The sequence below is a fragment of the Lithobates pipiens genome, unplaced genomic scaffold (assembly GCF_037356315.1).
Source record: "Lithobates pipiens isolate NorthernLeopardFrog02 unplaced genomic scaffold, aLitPip1_a1.2 Scaffold_1, whole genome shotgun sequence".
In the NCBI taxonomy this organism is placed as follows: Eukaryota; Metazoa; Chordata; class Amphibia; order Anura; family Ranidae; genus Lithobates; species Lithobates pipiens.
Genome location: NW_027507685.1, coordinates 59,893,805 through 59,912,353, shown reverse-complemented (window position 1 = coordinate 59,912,353; position 18,549 = coordinate 59,893,805). Strand labels below are relative to the sequence as shown.

General features: G+C 40.9%; 1 protein-coding gene across 2 annotated transcripts in view; it reads left to right on the top strand.

Moving 5' to 3' along the window:
- Positions 1–1,221: 1,221 nt before the first annotated feature.
- Positions 1,222–18,549, top strand: part of LOC143924586 (5-hydroxytryptamine receptor 2A-like) — a 999,965-nt gene continuing 982,637 nt past the window's right edge. For both annotated transcript variants that reach the window (XM_077449011.1, XM_077449081.1), the window contains exon 1: positions 1,222–1,895. The gene's annotated coding sequence lies outside the window, so the exon portion shown is untranslated. The remainder of the gene's footprint in view (positions 1,896–18,549) is intronic.

The following is an 18,549-nucleotide window of genomic DNA, read 5'->3' as shown; positions in this document are numbered from 1 at the left end:
CTTGGCAACCGCTAAATCAGACAACTTGGCCCGACCGTGTGTATGCAACAGTTTCGGACACAATCCGTCGGACTAAATCTGACAGACAAAATCCGACGGATTTGGTTGCCAAAATCTCCGACCGTGTGCACGTGGGCCTACAGTACTACAGCTATTAAAAATGAAACACAATCTATGAATGGAGGGAACATAGCTCTTAATCATCCACCCATCTTCATTCATAAATCCTGTTTCATTCATTTCATAAATGCTGTAGTACTGTTTCTATGAATGGAGAAGTTGGGCTCCAACAGTCTTATTAACCCTCATTACACCAGATGATTACACACCGGGGGACATCGATGGAGGATGATTTTAGATAACAGAAAAGGCATCAGTGCAATAAACACATCCTACTGCCTGTAAATTGTGTCCCTTGTGCTAATTTTGTGTTTTGCTTTTTATTTGAACTGCTCTTAGGCTTTGAAAATTGTGTATTTTCCTTTATTTATTTTTATCTTATATTATATTATATACAAATCCTATTGTATATCGATTTTTTGGTATGCAAGAGAAAGTCATTATTTTTTGGCGAATACTAAAGTGTTTATATAGTGTAATGTTTATGGTTTTACAATATTTCTAAATAAACAGTTCTTTGAAAAATCGGTTGGATTTGATGGACTTTTTTTGACCTCACCTACAATGTATGTAAACAAAAAAAATGTGCATTTTCCAATTTCTGTCATCTTTACATTGCTCATCAAGACTAAAAGAGGAATAATCTCACACAGACACCCAAAAAAAAAACTTGACAGAAGCTCTAATCCTTCCACATTCTATTAACAAAAATGCCATTTCATGCACTTTTTATTCCCTTGCTACAGACAATTTGTCCAAAATTCACTAAATGGTATAGAGTGTTATAAATGGACCTGACTAGAAGGGGATAGTGCCTGGATTTTCTAGAAAAAAAAGAATGAAAATCTAGTTCTGGGTTGTCTTAATAGAAAGCCCAGTATGCTCTGCAAAGAGATTATCATGGAAGCATTATTTTAATTAAAAAAATACAAAGCAGCCAAAAACAATTGGAAATCTATACTGTAAATGTTCTACCTCCAAGCTTTGATTCAGTGTTCATTCTCTCTTTACTTTACTGATATAAAACAGATAGTAGTCACATTTCTCTGGAAAGCATTACCCTGCAATTGTCTTGGGCGGGTTAGGTTCTCCGACATTATTTATGTAAGCTGCACAATGGTTTTAACTCACTTAGCTGTCAAGGTTAGTTCTGGAATGCACCCAAGCTAACAGTATCTTGGAATAGCCTTAAGGTTCACAGCAAGTGATATCTGGAGACATACAGAAGAAAAAAATCTGACATTAATATTTATCAAAATTGATTGCAGAAGAACACAGCTGGGCACACTTCCCTTTGCTGCTACTGTGTAAATAGTTCAATTTATGTCAGGGAAGGGTGAAGCGTACCTGCCAGTTTAATGGTATGCTGGGCAGCACTTGGTGTGAGCTTTTCTGCACAGATCCATGTATTGCTAGAACAAGCAGCTGTTTGCAGGAGGATAGTATGAAAGCTCTGGTCTCCTAGAATTATTATAGCTTGCAGGAGAATCTTGTCTCATTTCTCTCTCTAGTTTATTCCTCCTAATTCACTATAGAACTGAAAGGGAGAGGATGCTATGTGGAGCTGTGTTGTGGTGTGCACGATAAAGGATAACAGACTGGGCTGTTCTCAGAAGGGATTACAGTCTGCACTGTACAGAAAGAAAGAAAGGCAAAGCTTTGGACAACTCGCACAGACCAAAAAACAAAAAAACTGACTTCATTCATTACAGGGATCAAGGGGCAAGTGGAATGAATGGGTGAGCTGCTTACTTTTCTGGATGTCTACAGAGCAGGTAAGTCCTGATTTCCTAGAAATGCTGGGAGTTTTTTTTTTTCAGAGTGGAGATGATAATTAGCTAACTGCAGCTGGATCTGGAGGTGAGCTAACATCTGGGAACTGAACGAGGGGCATACTGCAGGGCACCCCATTGTACCAGCCAAGTCTACCTGTATGCCAACATCCAGCAGTACCCACTCTCTTATATGCTCAGATCCAGTATTGCTTATTGCTAGTTTTATAGTATTGATATAATTTCCCCACCTGTGGTCAGATCTGCAATTCTGTTCAATTCCATTCATTTATAAAGTTCTTCTGTTAGACATTTACTTGCTGCTGTGAATTGTCGCTGTGCATAATATCTATAATAATTCAATGTATGTGTGCATTTGTAATAGATATTAAAATTATAATAGATATCTATTTATAGCCAATGTTATTTTGTCCATTTAGCTTATTTAACTATATATTGTGAATATACAGTACGTGTGTGTGCATATATATATATATATATATATATATATATATTGATATAGATATATATATATCTATATAGATAGATAGATGGATATCTATCTATCTATCTATCTATCTATCTATCTATCGAGAGAGATGCAGATATCTATCTATCTATCTATCTATCTATCTATCTATCTATCTATCTATCTATATATATATACTTTTTTTTTTTTTTTTTTTTACAATAAGTGACAATAGTGACTGAATATGTGCATTTATTGAGAACAGTCCATGTACTTTTTGCACCAAGGACCGCAGGGGCACATGCATAGTTGAACTCACTTTGCAGAAGGAATCTATCTTGTCAATGCAGATTGCTATATGTAAGGACAAATAACTCGGCTAATGTTATTTTGTATCGGAGATTATTGCATTTCAGCGGTGACCCTTGCAAAGGAAAGTAATTAAGCTTGGAAGTGGCTAGGATGTGACGATTGCTGCATTCGCTGGCTGGCACCGCTTATGGCAGGTTATGCTGCGGTTGCCTCTGCATGCCATAACAGCGATGATGATGATGAGCATTCTCGCATTGATAGAGCTGCGCTGCAATGTGTAATTACGGTAGCAGTCAATATACATCACCTATACATACCGCTATTGGGAAAAGGGTGGCAGATAATCAGATAATCGGAGAAGGACAAACAGAGAGGTATACAACATTTTGTGATGTGTTCGTTCCATTCATATTTTTTTTGTAAGTAAAATAATAATTGAACAGCAAGAACACAAGACATGTATGTTATACCTTTCCTGTTATGTCTCTATAATATACAGTGTGTTTCATATTCCTGGGACCTGATCTGCTGCTGTCATTCCTTTTGGTCCCCAGAAAGTAAAGATTGGAATCCCATCCATTGGTGATGAAATTGCTCTCCTGTGTGTGGGATCTACCTGTCTATCAGTATCAGCAGCACCAGCACACAGCAGAGTCGGTAGAGGGAGTCAGATGCTTGTTGCTGCTACTCTGCAGAGATTATCATGGGTTGCTGTTCTCATATCTTCACACCATTGTTTTAGAGAAACTGCTTTATTCTTTCAGGCTATTTGGAAGCTGACAGTGCTGTTTGCTTCTTTTTTTTTTTTTAAAGCCATCTGCATCTCATGCCATTCAGAAATACTTAGAATTCAAGAGACAGCTATTTGGCAATGCTTGAATGGCAGTGGTGCTTTATGTGAGTATATAGAACTATAAGTGCATGCTAGCTTAGATGGGTTGGAAGAAGATCAAACTAGTAAAGACAACTGCACATACCTTTTAATATTTTCATTTTTGCATGGGATGTTACATAGTGGGATAAATAAAGACAATAGTGTTGAATTATATAGGTGAATCAGTAAGAATGGGAATATGGAAGCTGTCAGTGCTGATATTTTAACAAATGTTCAGGTTTAGGGCTGTCATTCTAATCCTGGTTTTTCTACTCACCTGTACACTCACAAATATGCACAATGAGAGTGCTAATACTTCACATTTCACTGACTGCATGCTTGTTCCTGGTTAGTGGCTCATTAAAGTGGTGTTGCACACACACACAAAAAAAAATGGTTAAAATTCCTAAAAAAAAAAAAAAAAAAAATGGAAATTTGTGCCTGGGCTGGTGACATCACTTCCCCTTTGGCGCAGGAAGGGCTCAGCTCTGCCCCCTCCCTCCTGTCTGTCACCTGGGACAGTGACAGGTCCCAGATGACTGCGCAGCCAATCACGGAGCACGGCTTCGCTCGCGCATGCGCAGTGGGTGCCTGGCTGTGAAGCCACAGCTGGGTGCCCACAGTTGCAATGCCGGCGCCGCCGAGCGGAGTGGGGGATGAGCAGAGCTTTGACCCCCCGCATCGCTGGACCCTTGGAATAGGTAAGTGTCCGATTATTAAAATTCAGCATCTGCAGTATTTGTAGCTACTGACTTTTATATTAAATGGAAACTCCTCTTTAAGTACTGAAGCCTGCATCGGAATGATAGTCGTAGAACCCACATCTTCAAAAAAAACAAAAACAAATAAATACATAAAAAAGGCCAAGTGTAGCTTTTTGTAAATGTTTGTATCCTAATATGTTGACTAATAATTTGGAATTCAGAAAAATATGGTACATAATTTATAACACATACAACGCAGCATCCAAACAGAAGTATGGTGTAGGTAACATACTGCACTGTGTAAAGAATGGGGCAAAATGGAATATCTCACATCCAGCAGAGAGTACAGAGTGGTATGGCATGGAGAATGTCTCATAAAGCACAGATAGAATGGGCACATTTTTACATAGTAAATACGTAGCTCTGTCTTCAACACGCAACACATAAACTCTGTTATATCTGAGGGTGGTTGTCTGCATTTATCCTGTAATGTACCTATGCAAGGGCTAGTGGTCTGAAGCAACCTTTTTGTTATAGTAGGAGGAAACGTCTCTCTGTATTGTCTATAATGTAAGATAAATTACATGTCCAAAAGTGAGCCTCTTTTGGAACATAGCTAGCATAGGTTATTGGCAGTGATTGTAAAGGGTAATATTTACTTTCATTAATAATAAACATGTTATACTTACCTGCTGTGTGCAATGGTTTTGTACACAGAAGCCCCCATCCTCCTCTTCTAGGGTCCCCTGCCAGCACTCCTGGCTCCTCCTCTTCTTGATCTGCCACCATAGGAAGCCACTTCCTGTGGTGGCACACCTGCCGGTTTGAATCCGACCTGTGCTGCCTGCATCCATACACACAGATGATGCAGCTCGCCTCACCACCACTCTCACGGGCATTAATTGACAACAGTGGGAGCCAATGGCTCCCACTGCTATCAATTTCTCCTGTGAGGACCAAGCGAGCGTAGAGAACCGCTGCTCTTGGACACAGTGCCGAATTGGGCTTAAAGTGTTACTAAACCTAAAAACATTTTATATGTTAATGCATTGTTTTCATTAAGGTAAAAAACATTTTCCATTTCTCTGCAATTCCCCCCCCCCCCCCTTTCCCTGTAGGAAGAGAGCAGAAAAGAGATCAGTTTGCTCTTTACACAGCATTCGGGGAGCAGCAGGAGCCATTGGCTCTTGCTGCTGTAAATCAGATGCAGTGAAGAGGAAGTGGGGGCCGGCTTAAGTCCCACTGTGTAAGTCTATGGAGTTCAGCTCCATAAACACACAGGTCCGGAGTCCCCATACTATGCTCTCCCCATAGCCGGAGGCTGGCTATGGTAGCCCCAAAAATAAAAGGAGGAGCCAAGATCGCCCCGGGGAACACTGCACAGAGCAGGTAAGTATAACATGTTTGTTACTTTGATTAAAAAAACATTTTTTGACTTTAGTAACACTTTTAAGAGGGGTTTCAGGCTTCTTCAGAAAAAAAATTAAAGACAACAGCTACAAATACTGTACCTGCTGACTTTTAATATTAGGATACTTACCTGTCCAGGAATTATGTGGTGTCCTCACCCAAGCCAATTTCCACTAAGGGAAAACAGTGCTGAAGCTTTGTGGCTTTATAGCTGGTTCCCTACTGTGAATGCGCAAAACAAGCTGGCCATGGTGAACTCAGCCAGAAGTGGGATTCAGTACCTTTCAACCCGCCCCCCAAAGGTGCCAAATGTGGCAGCGGAGGGGGGAGGAGACAAACAAGCACCGAGATCCCAGTTGAAGTCACGGGAAGTGACATAACGCGTAGGATACCGGAAGTGACGTCTATACCCGAGCGGTACGCTCGTAGTCTGTTTACTGTGTGACCTTTCCTTGATAGTTTGTGAGCAGTTTTAATTCTTTTAATAAAATTGATAACTTTTAAATCTACTACACTATTGCAGGTTTTATATCTATCCTTTGAGTACTCATGCTGGCTTTACCCATGGAGTAACTATATGGACGGTGGTGACGCTATAGGAGTTTGAAGTCCTCTCCCTGAGCCCCAGTGTCTTTTCCTCAGAGGCTATATAGGCTGTATACCTTACAGCAGTAAGGTAATTACCTGGTGTGCCTAGTGAACACGTGGATATCACTTGAGTGGAGAGAGTTTTGCACTGTGAATGCACAACTTCACTGTATAACTTCATCGTTTTGTGACACCCTCACTGTATTACCCACCATTGGACTATCTACTGGCCACTTTGAATAATATTAACCACTAGAGATCCGCGCTATAGCCGAATGACGGCTACAGCGCAGACCTGCTATGCAGGGACACCGTCTATTTACATTGTCCCGTGCACGAGCAGCATGCGCGCCCCTTGAGGGGCACGCGCGGCATGCTCTGTGATCAGCAAGTCTATGAGACTCGCCTGATCACGGATCGGAGCAAGGGGTCGATCACGGATCGGAGCAAGGGGTCGATCCCGACCCCTCACCACAGATCAGCTGTCAGCCAATGACAGCTGATCATATGACACGACAGAGCCAGTAATCGGCTAATTTACCTCGCGAGGAGAAAAAAAAAGTGCCCACCTGCCCCCTGCCAGTGCCACCTAAATATTAAAAAAGTGCCCCAGATCAGTGCCACCCATCAGTGCCAATAGTGCCACCCATCAGTGCCCACAGTGCCACCCATCAGCGCCCACAGTGCCACCCATCAGTACCCACAGTGCCACCTATCAGTGCCCACAATCTGCATCAACAACAGGGCTGCACCCCAGTGCCACATATCCGTGCCCATCAGTGTCATCTACCAGTGCCCATCAGTGCCCATCAGTGCCATCTATCAGAGCCACCTATCAGTGCCACCTATCAGTGCCCATCAGTCCCATCTATCAGTGGTACCTATCAGTGCCACCCATCCGTGCCACCCATCAGTGCCACCCATCAGTGCCATCTTATCTGTGCCCATCTTTGCCCATCAGTGCCGCCTTATCTGTGCCCTTCAGTACTGCCTTATCTGTGCCTATCAGTGCCCACCAGTGCAGCCTATCGATGCCACCTTATCTGTGCCTATTAGTGCCGCCTTAACTGTGCCTATCAGTGCCCACCAGTGCAGCCTATCAGTGCCCACCAATGCAGCCTATCAGTGCCCACCAGTGCTGCCTCATCAGCGCATTTCAATGAAGGAGAAAAAGGACCTGTTCGCGAAATTTTATAACAAACTATGAAACATGATTTTTTTTTTTGCATCTTTTTTTGTTTGTTTAGCAAAAAATAAAACTCGCAGCTATAATTAAATACCACCAAAAGAAAGCTCTATTTGTGGGGAAAAAAATGATAAAAATTTCATTTGGGTACAGTGTTGTATGCCCGCGCAATTGTCATTCAAAATGCATCAGCGCTGAAAGCTGAAAATTGGTCTGGGCAGGAGGGGGGTTTAAGTGCCCAATAAGCAAGTGGTTAATATCGTTTATTTTATTTTTTTGATGTTGATTTGCTATAAACGATACTATATGCACATCAGCACTTTATTTGTTTGATCACTTGCTCTATATCACAGCACGAGTGATACTTTGCCGTTTACACATGAATTGTTTGCTTTCTTGGTCTATCAATTTATTTATGTATGATATTAATTTTAGACAGACATATCATGCACCTGAGCACTTTATTTAAAACTCTGGTATAAGTTTCCTTTTTTTTTTTACACTATTCAAATAAGGATATATTTTTGCGGGATATATGTTTTTTTCCCCTTCCTTTTCACTTATTTGTGGGAGCGTAACATCAATTTTTTATCAATTTTATATCTATATGAGAGTGTTAACTCATAAAGTGTTCGCAGCACCCAGTCAGATTGAATATTTGTTCCATTTTCATGTACAGCGCAGGAGCCCTTACATACATTTGAAGTGTAGGTGTCATGAGTGAAGCCTTGAGTGTTTTATTTCATCTACACTTGCAGTTTTTTTGTTTTGGTTTTTGTATCTAGAACTCTTTTAGGAAAGGGGTTCCTTTGTATTCAAGCAAAAAATATGACCCATGCAGGTAGGTGAATCTTTGTCACTCTATAAATGTTCCTTTAAGAACATTCAACAAAAATAGGATGTTTAGAGCATTTCTCTGTACTGCTCAGTGACAGCTAGCTTTATAGAAATGTACATTGCTCTCTAAAAGTGCCTATAACTATAAAACAGTAGTTGCCTGTTCTGCCTATCTTCAACTGAATCTGTGGATAATGTCACCCCTTTAGCTACCATCAAGAACACAAGGTTGGATTGTATTAGAAAACATGTATCCTGTCCATTGGGGTGACCCTGGAAGTCCGTCTTTGAAATGGTGGTTGCTTTGAAGCAGACCTGCATGAATGACTTTCCTCTTATGGTTTTATGGACGTTAGAGCATTACAGCTAGCAGCATGTTACAGTGTACAATTTTCCATTACATTTGCCAATATTAGTGCAACAACCCATTCGGTTTAAGGGCTGCCAGGTCATCCTTTAAGTACAATACATTTAGAAAGATACATTTATATGCAAATCTTGATTTGTGTGGCCAACTTGACTTGATCTTAATTTTCCCACTCCACAGCATCACATGCTTGCCTATCCTTTGCTCCCTTTGCCATTCTTTTCAACAATCATGAGAAAAGAGCAGAAGCACCTTATAAGCTCCAAATTGTGACACAGGTATGAGAGCTCACCCCCCATCCAATGTGACAGTGCTGGGTTAATCATTAGGAACCAGCAAAATCATTTAGAAGGAGGGAGTTACATGCTCCCATATTTGTCTTTGCTCCTAAAAGCAAAATGGATGAATGAAAAAGATAGGTAAAGAGAAGTTGAGTGTTTGCTGTCGAAAAAGCAGGATAATAAGTAAACCTGTTGTTTGCCCTGCATGGATACAGAACAAGTTTACTTGAAGGAAATTGATAGTGTTGCATTTTGTTAGTCAAAAAATAACTATGCAGCATTGTTTGATGTTAAAATGGTCTCCTACCTAAGGGAATGTCAACACATCCCCCTATATCTGCTTTAAAAAAGCAAGTACAGAATACGTTTTAGCAATGATAGCTTGTACGTATGCTTATAAATTCTGTCCATATCCACAATTTCTCACTTCCAGGCAAAAGTGTAAGAAACACTCATAGATGAATGAGCTTGGCATCTTTCAGAGGTGTGTTTGACATGTAAAGAGTTCAGCTTGTTTTCGAATGATGCACTTATTTGCATAAGGTGCTCATGGCAAAGTTGGAAGAGAAAGAAAGCAAAAACAAAAAGTACAAAAAAATAAAATCTAAAAATAAGTTCAGTTTATGTAACAAACAACACTGGCATGTGATTTGTTTAAAAAAAAAAAAAAAAATCTCCGTTTGTCCATGATAATAAGGAATTTTTCTCAAAAGACATTTTATTGTGAAAGAGATTTAAAATGTTACTAAACTCACAACAGTAAAATCAGTCTGTATATGCAGGATAGCATGCTTGTTATACTCACTGTGGAACTTAAGAGGTTAATCCCCTGCATTGTGTAAAAATGCTGTTTTATCCTGTATGCACAGATCTTTCCCTCCTGCACTGTCTATCTGGGGAAGGCCAGCTAACACAGGCAGAGTAGCCAACCTGCACATGCTCAGTTGTGTCTTTTATGCTGGAGAGAACCTATACTTGTTCTCAGAACTAGTCAGATCACATGATATTGGCATCACACATGTGGGCTTGTATACAGGCTGTAGTGAAAATCTCCTCCTTCCTGAACTCTCAGCACTGGAGAAACTGTACAGTTTATCACTGATCATGATTTAGAAATCAGCCAAAAAGGTATATAGTGACAATATTTTCATGTAAAAAGAAGATTTATAAGCTGTGGGCACTGTGGGGGGTGCACAATAACTATTTTCATATTACTGGGTTTAGTAACACTTTAAGCTGTGAAAGATCTAGTATTTTCTTTTCTGGACAGTAAATGTATAAAATGCCATTGTAGTATCTCAGATGATGGAAGTCTATTACCTATGCAACATCTACAGGTCCTAGCCAATACACAGTATCTAGAGGGCTGATAGTTGCCTATAGATGGAGAGGGGCTTAACTACAAATCATTGGATCTCATGGCAACATTTTGATTTTAGGCTGGGTTCACACTAGTGCGAATTAGATGCAGGTTTCCCCGCATCCAATTTGCATGACAGGAGAGTGTGTCCGACTTTCAGTGGAGCCGGGTCACACATCTCCATGGTGGCCACGGAGCAGATTGCACAGGTTCTGTGTGTCTTTGGCTCTATTTCAGGTTCCAATTCAGGCAAAAATGTGGGCCTGATTTGTCCCTGAAACATAGAACAGGGACACACCGGACCCCTGCTGTGAGCCGCATTCGATCAAAGTGTGAACCCAGCCTTAGGCTACCCAACATTTGCTACCCTTTTTTCTGTGGCAACTGGCATTTGTGGCCATACTGAACACACGATAATATCCTCTTTATCATAACTTTAAAAAAACATTTGTGGCCATCAACGTATATACCATTCCTATTATTAGGTGGTAATTTTGACAAGTCAGTCTCTCACTAGCACTAAGGAGAATACCTTGCATATGTTTAAAACCTTGTCCTTAACATGGCTTCCTTGCTTCATACTTGTCATGAGCTAGTTTTTTTTTCTTTTCAGAAGTTTGTTTCATATTGAAAAAAAGGGAATACCACTTCAAACTATGACAGATTACTAAAACTGGTGTAAACAAAATCTGGTGCAGCTGTGCATGGTAACCAATCAGCTTCCAGGTTTTATTGTCAAAGCTTTAAGTAGAACTATAGGCAAAACTTTTTTTCCTTTTGGATAGAGTAAGGGAGGGTTTTCACCCCTGTCAGATTTCTTTTTTCACCACCTGTGTCCCATTGCGAAGATTTCCATTTACTTCCTGTCTCAGAGTCAAACAGGAAGTGAGAGGAAATCCGTGCAAATTAAGAGAATTCCTTGGGGATCCCATGTCACCAGAACTAGTGTCCCCATTGGAATATTTCCTCTTTATTACTTTTCTGGGGACAACCCAAAATGTGGGATTTTCTTTTTACTTTCACTCTCAATGATAATGGCAAACAGGAAAAATTGAGAGGGTGAATCTCCTCAATGGTGGCACAGACAGCAATAAAAACTGAGAAGCATTCTAATCCCTCTTCACTCTATCCAAAAACAGTTGACACTACTGCAAATTATTTGCAATAGCAGGAAATTTTGACTGGCTCTCTATGAAGCCGGGTCACATATCTCCTCAGCAGGTCGGGTACAATTTGCACAAAAACACTGTGCATCTTTTGGTCTGTTTCAGGTCTGAATTTAGCCCAAAATTCAGGCTGAAATCAGACCTGAAACGGTGAACCAAGACACACTGGACCCCTGCTTGAGCCACATACAGCTCATATGTGAACCGAGCCTCAAACGCTGGAATAGATTTGACATTTTCCTCATTCAGGATTCCCTTGTATTTTAGTATCTGGTACCATCAGATAGCACTTTATTCATGTAGTCTGGCCCACTACAACATAGTATTTGTATATTACTGCCCAAATTATGGCTCTTTAAAATATCTCTTATTTTGAACATGCCAAATGCTATGAAAAGCTCTTATGAGTTTTATTATGCTCCCAGTACTTATTCAAAGAGTACTAGAAGAAGCATGAAATGCTCAAGATTTGTACTCTGTATGGTTTGTTGCAGAAAAGATGATTTTCAACCACCCTGGTTAGCACAGAGACCCTTTTTTGATTTTAATAATCACATTGGCAGAAACAATCCAGACCAGCACCATGAACATGCTTAACCCCTTGACGCTGACTTCTCACAAATATGTGGCCTCACTAAACGGGGCTTTTTTTCCATATGGCTGCATATTGGCGGATCTCCCTTTGTGCTCCCAGCACAGACACCGGGGTCTCACCAAGAGTTCCGGGCCTTGTATTTACGAGCAGGACCTGGAACTCCTGATTCTGGGTCACCTGATTGCTGTAATAGCCTCTGATCAGTCACTGTGAAGCCAACCCCCATGTTTTTTTCTGTCTGTGAATGGAGGAGAGAGATACATCATATCAAGGTTTGATCTAGGTCAGTGCCAGGGTTAGCGTTTGGTCAAGGTCAGGGTCAGTTTTTTCTCAAAACAGGATTTTTTTTTTTGTTTGTTAAATTAGTATCAGACAGTGTGTTTTAGGTAGGATAAAAAAAAAGCAAAATGCGCACTATTATTTCTGGGCTGTACTATGAGTACATACAACTAACATACACATATGTGGTATTGTTGTGATCATCAGGAGAAGGAGAATTTATATATTTTGAGTTGTTCTTTAGTGGAAAGTTATGGTAGTAGTTTTCCTTTGATAATAAAAAAATAAAATCAGGAGATATTCATTACCATTTAGCACCAAATGAAAGCCCAATTTGTTTTGAAAAAAAAAAAACAAGGTATAATCCACCTGGATGCACAAAGTACGGTTTGACTATATGTCAAAGTTGCAGAATTGTGCTTAGGCATTAGGATTTGTTTTACCCTTAGGTGCCCTAATCCCTTTTACCCTAACTACTTAGGGGTTAAGCACAGATGTTTAAACCAACCTGCAATGGTGTTTGGTTATCACATGTCCCAGTGGACCTCAGTTGGCCAACTCAAGTATCTGGGATAACATCTGTTTCTTTTATCCCTATGCAACAATGAAATTTAAACCCACCATTAGGCTCAGTTTACATATGCTACGGCCACAGCTCACAGCATGGGGTCTGGTGCATCCCTGTCCACCAATTCAGGTGCGAAGCAGGTCAGAATTTTTGATTGAATTTGCACCGGAATTGGACCAGAAGACGCTTCTTCAATGCGGACTGCGGACATTGTGTGTGAACCAGCTCAATTGAGAGCCAGTCACACTCTCCAGTCATGCAAATTGGATGTGTGAAACCAGCCTTAACGGTTTGAAAACTGGATCTGATTGGTTACTCAGGTGGCTAAACAGACAGTCCTTGTAACTCACACTGAAAAATGTGGCCCATTGTTCTTTAGATAAACAATGTTCTAGTTTAGGTCTACAGACCCTTTAAATGTCTCCTTTCAAGAATCAACAAAAAAGATCAAATATTCCTTTTATTCATTTGGTACAATAAACTATGCTAATGTTCCCTTTCTTTTTGATTTTAATTAAAATAAATTTGAAACCTGATCAATTTCACACATCCACCTATGTATACAGATGCTACAGGCTGTGTAATTAGAGATCACAAACTGTAGAAGAATCCAAGACCAGTCATGATGAATGCAGTGGCAGCTTTCCAGATATCATGCTGCCATTGTTCAGATGATGCAGATTGTAATTAATAGGCGTGCATTTCTTACATTTGCCATGAATTGTAATGAAATTCTGTTTATCTGTGAGATTCCACACCATCCCATTTGTCAATACAGAGACTACTTATAGGGCTGCCATTAAGGTGAATTAGAAGCCTGGCTTTTCTTGTGAATATTTTAGCATTTGTAAATTAGCACAGACAAATCAGTGTTTGCTAAGGAACAGGGGCTTGTCTTCATGACATTAAACAGTAAATAGCGTCATGATTTTAGCACTTAAACTGATGAAATATCACTTTACTGACATCTTTTTTTTCTTTTACAACCATGCCTGGTGCTATAAAAATGTATAATAGAAAAAAATATGAACAATTGCTTTAGCAATTATCTTAAAAGCTTTGGAAAAATACATCACACTCTTAGGCTTCCAGTTGTATAGTCCTTATTTATTTTTGTTGAGACTCTCGCTCCACCTCTTGACACGCATCTGAATTCCTGCCTATGCTGTCTGTTCACCTCACATTTCACCCCAAACTGTGCCGAGAACTCATATTAGAGCTTTAGATAGAGAAATCTGTAGCTTTGAAGTTATGATGACTTCAGCCAACAGCATAGCTCCCAACTGTCCCTGATTTCAAGGGACTGTCCCTGATTTGGAGCAATGTCCCTCTGTCCCTCTTTCCTCCTCATTTGTCCCTCATTTTGGTCTGATCCATATAGCTGTATATAAAGTGCACATTTGATCTTTCAAAAAGTGTTTCCCAGTGCTAAACCTTTCATCCAAATTCTAAATTGCTGCATTTTAAAATCCAATATAAAGGAATAGTAGTGGTAAAATAAAAGCCCCTGTGGATTTAATTAACTTTTTTGGGGTTAATTCTCCTTTAAGGGGGTATGCCTACATACATTTGCTGGTGGGTATCCCTCATTTCCATCTCAAAATGTTGGGAGGTATGGCCAACAATAAAAGTACTCTCCATGCTCTATGCCAGTGGTCATCAACCCTGTTCTCAGGGCCCAATAACAGGCCAGGTTTGCAAGATAACTGAAATACATCACTAGTGATATCATTTGCTGCTCAGTGATTGCAGTATTCTAGTCTGCATCTCCCCAAGTTGATACATAAAACCTGGCCTGTTAGAGGGCCCCGAGGACAGGGTTGATCATCACTGCTCTATGCAATCTGAAGGTTTGGGAAAAGAAGAAATAAAGTAAAACACTAATGGAAACGTATTGTATGACAAGATCTGGCTAATGATACATAGGTACGAAAAAATAGAGTAATAAGTCTTTACTAAAAATGGGTAAGATAAATGGATATTTTAGGGTTGATTCGCCCGGTGAAAGGGCATGAATGGGCCATTCTGTGTGAATGGAAAAAAAATAAAATAATGTAAGTAGGCTATATCCTGTGCAGGTGGAGTAGAAATCATTGATTTAGAAAATACCACTAAATGGCTAAGTAGTATACAAAATTCCTATAATGTTTATGGTGGCCTAATGTTGGCCTAATGTGGCCTAATGTTGTATTTTTCATTTTGAGTCGATGGTTTACATCCAAACAGCTCAGTATATAGCCTATTTATATTTGTTTTTGCCCATTTCGCACAGAATAAATGTATATACCCTTTCACTGGGCAATTGGCTATGCAAAATCTTTATAAATCAATTCCATTATGTCTTTGAATAGATTTGTTTTTTCATTTGTTGTGTGTTTATTATGGATGCAAGTGCTAATTAAAGGAAATGGTCCCAGGCACTTAGTCCTCATCTCCTTAGTTCCTGGCAGCACTTGAAAGCAGGTGCTTATAGAGGTATTACTGTGTGGAGAGTGTTCATGACTTAGTTAAGTATGTTCTCTGCCTGGGTAAGTTGCACTACTTAGTTAAAGTGGTTCTAAAACCACATTTTTTTTTTACCTTAATGCATTCTTTGCATTAAGGCAAAACATGTTTAGGCATCAACAACCCCCTTCACCACCCCCCCCCAAACTTTTACTTACCTGAGCCCTCATTTGATCCAGCACTGTGCACGTCTGCAGTTCTTCTCTCCCCTCACTTGTGGGTCACACTGGCTTTGCTGGGGCACCATGAGCCATCAGCTGCCAGTGCTGTCAATCAAAGCCAGTGACGGCAGTGTGGCTCGGGAGGGAGCACGCATGAGTGCCCCCATGGAAAGCTGCCAGGAGTGCGGGTGGGGGGCCTGCACAGAGCGGATAAGTAAAGACAAGTTTATAATTTGTTTGTCATTTTACCTTTACAATCACTTTAATGTTGCTCAGCAGGAGTGGTGCTATTTGTTAGGCAAGAGTTAACTCTGCTAGCCAGGTGTTCCCAGACTTTTCTAAGAGTACCGCCTGCATATAAAAAGGGAAACTCTATCTAAGTCAAAGTCCTGTTTGCACTCTATATGGGAAGAGAAAGAGAGTGCCACTCATGGTGTAATTGACACTTTTCCACCTTTAGTACACCTTGTGGGAACCCAGTTGGGTTCCATTCCAAGGGATATGGATTTTGCTGCTAAATGGAGTAATGGACATTCTCATCTATTAAAGGGGTTGTAAACCTTCATGTTTTTTCACCTTAATGCATCCTATGCATAAGGTGAAAAAGCACGACAGTGAGTGGCCCCCAAGCCCCCCATTTTATTAACCTGAGTCCTGGGACCTGATCCGCCAGGGACGCGCTGTCTCTCTGCCCGTTGTTCTCAGCTCTTGATTGGATAGATTAATAGCAGTGCAGCCATTGGCTCCTGCTGCTGTCAATCAAGTCCAATGCTTCTTCAAGGGGGTTATCAGATGTGGGGAGGAGTCACGAGAGGCGCTAGGTGACTCCATAAGAGCAGGTTTGGGGCCACTCTGTGCAAAATGAGCTACACAGTGGAGGTAAGTATGATATGTTTGTTATTTTAAAATAAAAAAAGGAACCCTTACAATTACTTTAAGGATATGGCCAGCTTATGGGGCACAAAGAAACACCAGGGGCACACAGAGGACTTTATACAGGAAAGTGTATGGAAGATGTTCTGAGAATTGTTCACATGTTAAATTAACTACCTCAATAAAACAACTTGGTTGTTAAATCCATCTGCCTAGTCTGAAGTCATTATAGTGGTGTATGCATAGTGTAACAAAGAACAGGGCTTGGAAGGGGGATAAAGAGAAGTCAGTGCAGACACCAGGGGCATTGCTAGGTCTACAAAAGATCCGGGGCTAGAGCCCATAGCAGCGAAGTAAAGAAAGTCATACACTTGGGTGGGCATACACATGTATATAATATACGTGTGTGCGTGTTTATATACCCTGTTTCCCCAAAAAAAAGACCTAGCGTGATTGTCGGGGATGGCTGCAATATAAGCCATACCTCCCAACTAAGTCCTTGTAGGTCTTATTTTCAGGGTGGGGCTTATTTTTGGGTAAACAGGGTAGGGCTTATTTGGGGGGTAGGGCTTATATTGCAGCCATCACTGACAATCACCGCTAGGTCTTATTTTCGGGGGAAACAGTGTGTATATATATATATATATATATATATATATATATATATATATATATAATATTGTTACATATCTGAGCGCAGATACTCCTTTACATCAGGGTCCCCAGGGAGCCCTCCACTTACATCAGGGTCCCAGAGCCCCCCTTACATCAGGGTCCCCAGAGAGCCCTCCTTACATCAGGGTCCCTAGAGAGCCTCCCTACTTAATCAGGGTCTCCAGAGCCTCCCCTTACATCAAGGTCACCAGAGAGCCCCCCTTACATCAAGGACCCCAGAGAGCCTCCCTACTTACATCAGGGTCCCCTAAGAGCTCATTCCTTACATCAGGATCCCCAGAGATCCCCAGGGCTCAGGAGTGCACTACATAAAGAATGCATGGCTCAGCTGTGCCCAGAAATGCAGCCTCACCAGTGCCCAGTAATGCAGCCTCACCAGTACTCAGCAAAGCAGTCTCACCTGTGCCCAGGAATGCAGTCTCACCTGTGCCCAGCACTGCACCCTCCACTGTAGTGTCCTCTGTCCCCTGTACCCCACCCCACTGCTGTGTCTTTTGTCCCCTGCATCCACCCCACTGCAGTGTTCTCTCTACCCTCCACCCCACCCCACTGCAGTGTCCTCTGTTCCCTGCACCCCAAACACTGGTCCCCAAAAACTGTAACTTAGTGTCAGACTTGTCCTCTGCAATGTCGCGGTCCCGCTAAAAATCGCTGATCGCCACCATCACTGGTAAACACAAAAAAATTAAAAAGTCCATAAATCTATCACATACAAAGTTTGTAGACGCTATAACTTTTGTGCAAACCAATCAATATATGCTGATTTGGATTTTTTATTGAATGTGTTTTATAGCATATATAATTTTTGTCTTTTTTTGTTTATAATGCAAAAAATAACCACAAAGGTGATCAAATACCACTAAAAGAAAGCTCAATTTGTGAGGAAAAGAAGGACATAAATTTTATTTGGGTACAGTGCTGCAGGACCGCACAATTGTCAGTTAAAGCAAAAAATGGCCTGGTCAGGCAGGGGGTAAATTCTTCCAGAGCTGAAGTGGTTAATAACATGCTGCTTCACAAATTACATAGATGGTACAGTAAGTTTGGAAAAAGACAGCAGTCCATCCAGTTTAACCTGTGTGTGTGTGTGTGTGTGTGTGTGTGTGTGTGTAGAAAAATAATTTCCCATGTCTCCTTTATTATTTTCATTAAGATGCACGTCCAAGAGTCTTTTAAAACTATCCATAGTTCCTGCCGACACCACCAATTGTGCAAGAGAGTTCTGCATACTAACCGCCCTGACAGTGAAAAACCCCCTATGCAGCTTAAGGTTAAACCGTGTCTCTTCCAGTCTCATCGTGTGGCCTCGTGTCCCCTTACACTCCCTGGGACTGGAAAGTTTCATACTTACGCTGGGATCCCCTTTGAGATATTTGTATATCGCCAGAGGCGTAACTAGAACCTTCAGGGCCCCGGTGCAAGAAATCATGGAGGGCCCCTCTGACCT